The 10,735-nt window shown below is 47.3% G+C and overlaps 1 protein-coding gene across 2 annotated transcripts in view; it reads right to left on the bottom strand.

The window, feature by feature from the left end:
• Positions 1–9,186: 9,186 nt before the first annotated feature.
• The window catches only part of LOC117091874, a 33,321-nt gene continuing 31,772 nt past the window's right edge, over positions 9,187–10,735 (bottom strand). For both annotated transcript variants that reach the window (XR_004440562.1, XR_004440561.1), the window contains exon 5: positions 9,187–10,009. The gene's annotated coding sequence lies outside the window, so the exon portion shown is untranslated. The remainder of the gene's footprint in view (positions 10,010–10,735) is intronic.

The raw sequence follows: 10,735 nt of genomic DNA, 5'->3' as shown, positions 1-10,735 counted from the left end.
AGTGGACAGTTTTGTTCAGTTACTGTCTACTTTCTGAAATGGAGACGGTGGAGTGCTTCCAAGGTTGTGAGGATAAAAATAGCTTAGAGAATGTAATAACTAAAATAGGTAGGTAAACATTGTTAAACTATTTTATTCTCATTAAAAAGCATTGCTTAAGTCTATTTATATTTAAAAATTGAGCAAGGAGTGCAAACACATTAACATAATTCTCCTCTAGCTCCACTCAGAAGTCAGGACTGCACGGTTCCGCTTGCACCTGCGAAACACAACAACCTTTTTCAGCGTCATTAAAATATTTCAGGCCGGGCGCGGTGGCTCAAGCCTGTAATCCCAGCACTTAGGGAGGCCGAGACGGGTGGATCACGAGGTCAGGAGATCGAGACCATCCTGGCTAACATGGTGAAACCCCGTCTCTACTAAAAAATACAAAAAACTAGCCGGGCGAAGTGGCGGGCGCCTGTAGTCCCAGCTACTCGGGAGGCTGAGGCAGGAGAATGGCGTAAACCAGGGAGGCGGAGCTTGCAGTGAGCTGAGATCCGGCCACTGCACTCCAGCCTGGGTGACAGAGTGAGACTCCGTTTCAAAAAAATAAATAAATAAAATAAAATAAAATAAAATATTTCAATGGGAGGATTGACTTTAGACTCAACCTGTGTTTTCTCCCCTGGAAAACAAAGGTTTTATGAAACAAACGAAGCCTTTACCATCCTCAACCGAAACACTCAGACATCTGTGGTGTCTGCTGTAAGTGCCACCAGGCTCTCCTCTGAAATCTCATAATGGGAAAATAGACTGTAGATTCTTTTAGAAAGGGGAGAATCAGAACTAATGTCGAAATGCCACGACCTCATTCATAAACACCTTCTTTTACAAATTCCACAGGTTTGGTTACTTTGGGATTAATATGGGCCTATTTTAAAGTGCATTTATTAATTTAGCATGAATTGTTCAAATTCATTCTGGATCCTGAGCCGATATCCAGCAATGCTGGGTGTGTGCCTCTGTGAGTCACCAGCCCTGATGAGCCTCAGGTTACTGTATTTATAAAATGAAGGTTAGGCTTGCTCCAATTTTTTAAAAACCATTTTTAATACTAAAAACTTCTTTTGTTGTTACATAAAAATGTACAAGAAAAACTCAAACATTACCAGTGATAATCATTTTATTAATATCAATCTTTTTATGAGCTTAATTTATGACTTAATTATAAAAGAAATAAGCAACATGAGGTGCCATTATAAAATATGGTAACCATACTTTCCTACTTTGTTTATATGTTATTGATAAATCTTGATGTATACAGAAAAGTAGTTTCAAAGAATAGTAATTTACAATAATATCTTGACTTGTAATTTCAGGGACTTTTAAAAAATTCCTGCAACTGCTTTTTAAAGGTTCTAGAACAGTTTTCTATGTCTTACAGCTAAATAACTACAAAGAGCTAACTCTTCTCACATTCTGTATTATAAATATGTAAGTCAAAAAAGGAACAGACACAATCATAAAAACACATGCATGAACAAAGGGGCCTTGGCTCACATTTAATTGCATCTGCTAATGCACACAGGTTATAGCAGAATTTTTGTGTGTAATTTTACGAGTGGATTGCTGTCAGAATAAAAATTGTCTACTATCTCTATTCAGTGGTATATTTGCACCAATGGTGAACATATTCATAGAGATGGTGGGAGAAATGTATTTCATGGCTTACAAGAAGACAGGTTAAGCTGGGACATTGAATTCTTTCATTCCTGCTACATTTTATAATGCGCTTGTATGGGCAAGGTATTTACACGTATTATAACAACTTTTAAATGCTCAGTGTTACAGATGGAACTACTAGAGAAAGTACTAACTGATATTTTCTTTGTGTGTGCTTTGAAGGCACAAGGAAATAATAAAGCAGCCCTTTTCCCTTTTCCCATCTATTTCCTGAAGGCCAAGCTGTGCTTTTGCAGATTAGGCCTCTCTGTAACACACACACACACACACACACACACACACACACGTATATGGCCTTTATGGTTTTAAAGGAGGAAAAGAGAATTTGCCTGGATAACTCTCACCTAGGTATTTTCAGGGGAGATCTAGAATCATCTAAGGGATTAAGCTGGACTAGCCAATGGAAAAACAAAATGAAGATACCGGGGAGATATTCCCAGAACAGTAGCATTCCTAATGGGCTAGGCCCTAGTCACATGCAATTCCCCAGATGTGGTTGGTGTGGCCAATGTTCCGGCATGTGACGGCTGCCTTCCTGGCACTTCTTGTGCCGTGAGGAGCATCCCCTCCCCAGTGCCAGGGGCAGTGGTCCTCTCGCCCCCTTCAGAGTAAAGGGCCAGCAGTTGGCAGTCACAGGAAAAGTAGTGAGACAGGAAGGTGAGGAGCATGAAGTGCCACCATACCCACCTCCAGTGTCTGGCACAGAATATGACGAGGAACCTCCGTGAACTGGAATCTTCCGTATCTTCACACATGTGAGTTTCAGCTAGATAAAATTTGACTTATAAAAAGAAAGAAATATGACCTTCTTGTATCTAAATATTGTAGAAGAGTTAATGATTGTAACCTGGATGTTTTAAATTCTGAGATGCTATTAAATCAATATTCATCACAAATGTATTGATAATTTTTTAGAAGAACAGAAGAGATCTCATCATATTTAATGCAGTGTATCAATTGTAAGATGCATGCTAATTCCAGAAAAAGTAAAGCATAAAAAAAAGTCTGTCTTAGAATGGAAAAATACAGTAAACTATTTTTAACCAGAATTTAAATGCAACATTTTAGGATATGAAGCCATCAACTCATTTTGAAAATTACTGGCTCAGATGACCTCAGCGATAGGAAACCTCTAAAAGATCACGAATCTAATAATGAGATAATTTTCTGTGTCTTTGCCTGAGAGTCTGTCTGAAAGTGGTGCAGTTTTTACAGAAGAGGAATAACGTGTCCTAGACTGAGAACGCCTGATGGGCCACCATTCTGGGCAGTGCTTCAGTGTGGCGTTTTAGCAGTGAGTATTCAGAAACAGTGGAATAATTTGCACTTTTTATAAAAAAGATTATCTTGTCTATTTTCCTTTAAATATGCAGCAGAAGTTTACTATTATACAACTAAATTATGTGGGTTCTCTAATTGCCCACTTATTCTACATTGATTAACATGTGGTTTGTTTCACCTTGATGCTTTTAAAGACAAGCATGTGCTGTGTGAGGGTTAGAACATGAGCCATAAACAAGGAGGGTGAGATGGCAGTGCCTCCCCAAAAACGCAGGACCCCAGGGCCTGCGCAGGGAACACTGCTTTGAACCTTAACACTTCTGAAATGGCTGGACATCTTTGCATGAGCTGTGCTTACCTAGTTGTTCTATTTATTTATTTTTTTTTTTTGAGGCAGAGTCTCGCTCTGTTGCCCAGGCTGGAGTGCACTGCATGGTCTCGGCTCACTGCAACCTCTGCCTCCCGGGTTCACGCCATTCTCCTGCCTCAGCCTCCCGAGTAGCTGAGACTACAGGCGCCGCCACCTCGCCCGGCTTTTTTTTTTTTTTTGATTTTTAGTAGAGATGGGGTTTCACCATGTTAGCCAGGATGGTCCATTTATTCTTACATTTTACAAGTATTTAGTAAATTCTTGAGCTAGGCCATGTGGTCTACCAAAGGAATAAGATATCTGTTGTTGTTATTTAATTTTATTTTATTTTATTTTATTTCAATAGTTTTGGGGAACAGGTGGTTTTGGTTAAATGCTAAAGTTCTTTATTGACGGTTTCTGAGATTTTGGTCCACCCATAGACCAATCAGAGCACAATGCACCCAATGTGTAGGGTTATATCCCTCCCCTCCCTCTCACCTTTCCCCCTAAGTCGCCAAAGCCCACATATCATTCTATGGAATCCTCATCATAGCTTACGTCCCACTTATAAGTAAGAACATACAGAGTGGAGTTTAGGTCCGCAGAGGGCTCCAGGGGACGGGTGGGGCAGGCCCATAAAAGAGGGCCAAGAGCCAGGGTTACCCGGAAGAGGGTGGACCCATTTTGCCAAGCACCCTAACCTTAAAAACTGTAACCCTTACCCTTAACCCCTATCCTAACCCTAAACCTTAACCCTAACCTTTAACACCTTACAATAACCCCAACCCTAACCCCTAACCATAACCCTAAAACGCTAATGCTAAAACCCTAACCCCTAACACTAAACCCTAATCATAACCCTAAACACAACCCCAACCCTAACCCTAACCCGAACCACAACCCCAACCCCAGCCCCAAGCCTAACCTTAACCCTAACCCCTACCCCCAGCCTTTCTTACCTTTTACATCTGTCCAGATTCTCCAGTAGAAGCAGGGACCCTTGGTTCCCAGGTGTGCACCACTGCATTTGGCACAGGACTCCATATCACTCCCCAAATAAGCACCCGAATGCTCACAGTGCAGCCATGCAGTGGAAGCCCAGGGTGTATTCTGACCTCCAGAACCAGGGCCCAGCACCTGCATCAGGCTGATCAGGGCTGATGTGAGCTGTGGCACCCAAGGTCTTTGTAAGACCAAGGCCATGTTGTGCCTCCTATCACAGAGCGAGACGCAGCAGCCTTCCAAGTCAGGGGCCCTTCCCTCACGACACTCCAAGCACAAAGTACTGGACTTTCACACAATGAGGCTGCACACATTATTCTGTTTAAATCCCCACCTAGGCCACTGGGAGAAATGGTGATAGAGGGACCCTCGTGTTGCCCTGTGGTATACACGCTCTGGTTCATACGACGGCAAGCCATTTACAAGAAACTCAAGCTGAAACGCTACTTGTTTCCAAATTTTTGTTTGCAGAGGATTTACAATTTACACTCCAAAACAGACAGCCACAGAGCACACTACTTCTCCTCTGAAGTCACTCTGAGGGCCTCCGCATCAGTCCTAGAACTGGAAGACTGGTGGACAAGAACTGGGATGTTGATGGGGCACTGGATACTTGCTGGACACCAACCTCCTCTCACCTAACCTTACAGATGGCCCAGATCTCACCTGCCCAAATCAGACATGTTAACACACACAGCTCTCAACAGCAGGACTTACAGACCCAAAACTCCAAGGTAAAGGATTGTCTCAACTCCTTGGTGTCTCAACGAACTAAAACACTGCCTAGCACAGGTGCACCATCAACCTTATTCACTAAATAAACCTCTGTATATTTTATTCATCTTTGATTGTAGAAATGATATGAACAAAAAGATGTTTTATAAATTGGACTAAAGACCTTTGAGGTGTCTTCGCAGGATCCTATCTGGTGGACCCCCAAATCTGCCAACACAGAGAAGTCATTCGTAAACACGTGCAGGGCAGAGGCCAGACAAAACTATCTCTCTTAGCCTCAAAGTGGCCTGGCAGTCACAGGAACGGCCATGTGGGGTCTGGCCTGTAGGAGGAAGTCAGGCTTTTGGTTTGAGACATGCTACTGCACCACAAAACCAAGTTCTGCCTGACAAAGAAAAACAGTCCACTCACTCGCCCTAATATCCCAGGTGGTAATCTAAGAACAATATCTGCTTGACACCACTCCCCCTCCACCCTCCATATCCAACCTATCACCAAGGCCCTGGCAATCCTACCTCCTAAATGTCTCTCAAATCCACTTCTCTCCCTTCGGTGTCCAGGCCACTAGCATGACTTCTGCATGTGTGTAGCAGCCTCCTCGCAGGATCTAAAAATGCAAATGTAGGCCGGGCGCGGTGGCTGAAGCCTATAATCCCAGCACTTTGGGAGGCCGAGACGGGTAGATCACGAGGTCAGGAGATCGAGACCATCCTGGCTAACACGGTGAAACCCCGTCTCTACTGACAATACAAAAAACTAGCCGGGCGAGGTGGCGGGCGCCTGTAGTCGCAGCTACTCGGGAGGCTGAGGCAGGAGAATGGCGGGAACCCGGGAGGCGGAGCTTGCAGTGAGCTGAGATACGGCCACTACACTCCAGCCTGGGCCACAGAATGAGACTCCGTCTCAAAAAAAAAAAAAAAAATGCAAATGTAGTCATAAGTTCTGTGAAAAGAAAATCTTGGGGCCCCAAAATTACTAAGCTAAAGGGAAAAGTCAAGCTGAGAACTGCTCAGGGCAAACCTGCCTCCCATTCTATTCCAAATCACCTATCTCCTCACTAAGATAGGTGCACATCCGATTGCCTCCTTTGGAGAGGCTAACCAGAAACTCAAAACAATGCAACATTTGTGTCTCACCTACCTATGACCTTGGAAGCCCCCTCCCTGCTTCCAGTTGTCCCCACCTTTCTGGATGGAAGCAAGGTACTTCTGACATGTATTGACTGACGTCTCATGTCTCCCTAAAACCAAGCTGTGCCCTGACCACCTTGGGCACTTGTCACCAGGATCTCCTGAGGCTGTCACGGGTGCACGTCCTCAGCCTCGGCAAAATGAACTTTCTAAATCACCTGAAACCATCTCAGATAGTCAGGGTTCACAGCTCCCTTTCCCAAACCCTCCCAGGAGCCCCTCATGGGCGCCCAGGTCCTGCATGCTGTTGTGGCCCAGGCTTACCTGGAGCAACTCGACTCTTCCTTACAGCCTCATGAAACTTTCAGTTCCTAAAGCTATTTAGCCTGTGAAAGGAAAATGAATCTGAGGGCCCAAAAATCACTAATCTAAAGGGAAAAAAGCTGGGAATGGCTTAGGGCAAACCTGCCTCCCCTTCTATTCAAAGTCATCCCTCCCCTCACTGAGATAAGTGCATATCTGATAAGGCCTCCTTTGGGGAAGCTATTCAGAACCCCAAAAGAATACAACAGTTTGTCTCTCACCTACCTGTGACCTGGAAGCCCCTCCCTGCGTCGAGTTGTGCCGCCTTTCCCAACGGAACCAACGTTCATCTTACATATATTGATGTCTCCTGTCTCCCTAAAATGTATAAAACCAAGCTGTGTCCCGCCCACTTTGAGCACATGTCGTCAAGACCTCCTGAGGCTGTGTCCCGGGCGTGCATCCTCAACCTTGGCAAAATAAACCTTCTAAATTGACTGAGACCATCTCAGATATTCGGGGTTCACAAGTCCATGCATGGGGATGTCCCCTGGGGTAGCGCCTCTCCTCCACTGAGCTCACTCATGTCCTCCTTGTGCATTTTCTTCAGAAGAAATTTCACAGCTACTTGGTCTACACCTGTGGGCCCTACAGGAAACGCTGTTCTCCACAGGAACATGGGCAGCGTACCTGCTGGGTTGTATGGGGAGGACCAGGTTCCCCTCCTAATTCCCACTCAGTTAATAACAAATGTCAACAAGTCGAGAAATTTGCTAACCCTAACCCTAACCCAACCCTAACCCCAAACCCAACCCCAACCCCAACCCTAATCTCAACCACAACTCCAACCCCAACCCCAACCCCAACCCCAACCCTAAACCCAATCCCAACCCCAACCCTAACCCTAACCCTTAACCCTTAACCCTAACCCTAACCCTCCCTCCTCCTCCAGGAAGCCCTCCTGAATCCACGCCCAGAGGCCAAGCAGCACCTGTGTCTTGAACATTCTGTCTTTCCTCCATGTGCCAGCCCAGCCTCATCATGGGACCCTGGGTCCCTTTAGGCTACTCACCACTCCACCAGCACAGAGCCTGGTGCTCACAGCAGCCACAAGCAAGGTACAGATGGTGGTAACATCTGCCCAGGACAGAGCCAACTCCCGACAGCATGTGCCTCAAGGCCTTTCAGCAGCTACAGAGACCGGGCATTCCCACCACACACACCCACACACGTACACACACACACACAAACACGAGTTGCTGTCAGGACTGGTGACTTTCAAAGCACTGGGCTAAGGCTAACAGACCAGGATCCTTCTGTGGGGCCACAGGAGGCCCCCACCTCCAAAAGGAAGCTGTTCCCTTGGTGAGACCAGGAACCTCCATCCCATGCACCACACACCACACCCTCCATCACTGCACTGCTCCCTGGAGACCAACCTACAGCACCAGATCCCCACCAGAGGGTCTAAATAACCCCTGGCAGGTGCCCTTGTTCTCTAGGGAAGAGCTGGTGCCTACAACAGGATGACAGTCCAGGGCAAGTCACAATCTGTGCCCTGCTCAGCCTTGTTCTCAGCTGCCCAGGCTCTTGATGGTCACACCTACCACCTTGGGGAAAGAGGGGGACTCTGCCAAGAGCCATGTGCCCGGTTTATGGTTCAAATTAAATGTTTGCACAGAAATCTTGAAAACCAGTCTCGTCATTGAGAGAGAAAAGGATTTTTTCTGCACACTAAGCTGCAGCAGCAGTGTGGAGGAGGCATCCTTGCCGCACAGGGCCCAGGGATACCCTAGAGCACAGGGAGGGAAGATCCTGGAGAAGAGAGGTCAGCTTGGCTCAGAACCCAGGGAGGTGCCCTCACTGCTTCTTGTCCTTTGCCCAAAGTGAGGAGTTTCAGGGGAAAAACCAGAGACCACTCACTGGAGTCCTCCTTCTCCTGCTCCTCCCACTCAGGCAGCATGAACCGCCAGCCCAGCAGGGAGGGGAGGGCCTGATGCAACCCCCAAGTTGCTCACTGATTCCTAGGCTGTGGGGGCCCAACAGGGCCCACAGAGGGGGAAGTGCAGAGCTCACTCGTCAACTGTGGTTCTGGCATGCGTTCCAGGGGGACCAGGGGACCAGGCAGAGCAGGAGCCCAGAGGCAGTGAGAGCCCCGAGGGCAGTGCACACACCACAGACCCTTCCCCATGGCCACAGGACAGATACCTTCCCAGAAGGAGGAGGTGAGGCACATGGTGCGTGCAGACAGCGGCAAACCAGAGGGGCAGAGATAACTCATGAGAAATTTACATTTTTCCATCAACAATGGAACTGGAGACATGAGAACAAAAAGAAATCAGCAATGGAAAATAAAGCTAGTTTTTCCCCATGTGAGACACACCGTATAAATTGAAATACACTAAATACACAAAAAAGGCTCCAAGCACTGACAAGGCTCCCTTACTGGCCGCCAAACCTTCATGGAAGCCAACATCTCGGGCAGGCCAGAGCTCTGGGCAACACCTGCCCCCAACGCCCTGCTGTAGTCTCTGCACACACCTGGAAGTTCCCATTGTGCACACCGTGGAGGGCTGGAAGAACGCCGCTGGAGAGGACACATTCTGGTAGAAGGTTCTCTTCACCTGAGGCCAGCAGAGGCCAGTCAGAGGCCTGTGGGGACCCAGGCAGCCTGAGGTCACTGCAGAGGCTGAGCTTCCTTCCATCAGCAGGAGGCCCACCCACCTCATCCCCTGACACCGCCTCTCTCCGATCTCATCACATCCTGCTGGGGGTCAATGGGGGCCAGTGGAGTGCCCACAGGGAGACGATCTGGCATGAGCCAGTGAAAGAAGTGGAGACAGAGCAAAGTGGAGGGAATTGCAGGATCTTAGGAGCAGAAATAGAGGGATGTGTGGCTGGATGAGATCTGAGGGGTGACCCCTGAGGTGAGGAAACGGGAGACAGCCTTACAGGGAGGTTGGTGAAGTCTATTTGGCCTGTGTAATGCTCCTCCTCTGCCATGTCATCCTCCAGTGTGGCCATCTGAACATGCAGCCTGGCGTCATGGATAAAGCCAGAGTCCAGCTCAAAGGCTTCAAGTATGAGCCAGGTCACCCTGACAAAGTGATCCCTGTGCTAGGCCCACTGTGGGGTTGGGGACAGTTAGCAGGTGTTGAAGGGGGGCTGCGTCCCTCAGCCCTCGAGAACACACACATGCACACGCTCACATAACACTCACAGGAACACTCACCACGTTCACGTGCACACACACAGAGAAGGCATACGCACACACAGAAACAGCTGTGTTTGCCCACACATATATGCACACACAGGTAAACATGTATACAGACACACACTCATCGTACTTGCATGCACACTCACATACACAAGTGTGTGCACAGAAGCAACTCACCACACTCCCATACACACTCACACACAGGCAAGCCCATGTGCACACTCACAGAAACAAACAAAAGGCACAGACACACTCACAGGTACACTTACACACAAAGGGAAGGCAAGGGGAGGAGGGAGGGAGGGAGGAAGGAAGGAAGGGAAAGGAAAAGGAAGGGAAGGGAAGGAAAGGAAAGGGAGAGGAAAGGAAAGCAAAGGGAAAGTGAAAGGGAAAGGAGTGGAAGGGAAGGGAATTAGAAAAAAACAACTTACAGTTTTGTTAACCCTCTACTGTTAATTTTTTTATTTCATTAATTTATCTTTTTTTTTTTTTTTTTGAGACGGAGTCTTGCTCTGTCGCCCAGGCTGGAGTGCAGTGGCGCGATCTCGGCTCACTGCAAGCTCCGCCTCCTGGGGTCATGCCATTCTCCTGTCTCAGCCTCCTGAGTAGCTGGGACTACAGGCGCCCACCACCTCGCCCAGCTAATTTTTTTTTGTATTTTTAGTAGAGACGAGGTTCACCATGATCTCGATCTCCTGACCTTGTGATCCGCCCGCCTCGGCCTCCCAAAATGCTGGGATTACAGGCATGAGCCACCACGCCCGGCCAATTTATCTTAACTATTATTTGTCTGTGAAAACCACAAGCTGAACTTCAATGTCTTTTTTTGTTTTTCGGTTTTGTTTTTTTTTTTTTTGGAAATAAGGTCTCACTCTGTCACCCAGGCTGCAGTACAGTGGCACGATCAGGGCTCACTGCAGCCTCAACCTCCCAGGTTCAAGCAATCCTCCAGCCTCAGACTCCCAAATAGCTGGGACCACAAATGTGTAC

Source organism: Trachypithecus francoisi, unplaced genomic scaffold (genome assembly GCF_009764315.1).
Source record: "Trachypithecus francoisi isolate TF-2019V2 unplaced genomic scaffold, Tfra_2.0 Lachesis_group12, whole genome shotgun sequence".
Lineage (NCBI taxonomy): Eukaryota > Metazoa > Chordata > Mammalia > Primates > Cercopithecidae > Trachypithecus > Trachypithecus francoisi.
This window is presented reverse-complemented; position numbering and strand designations above follow the sequence as displayed.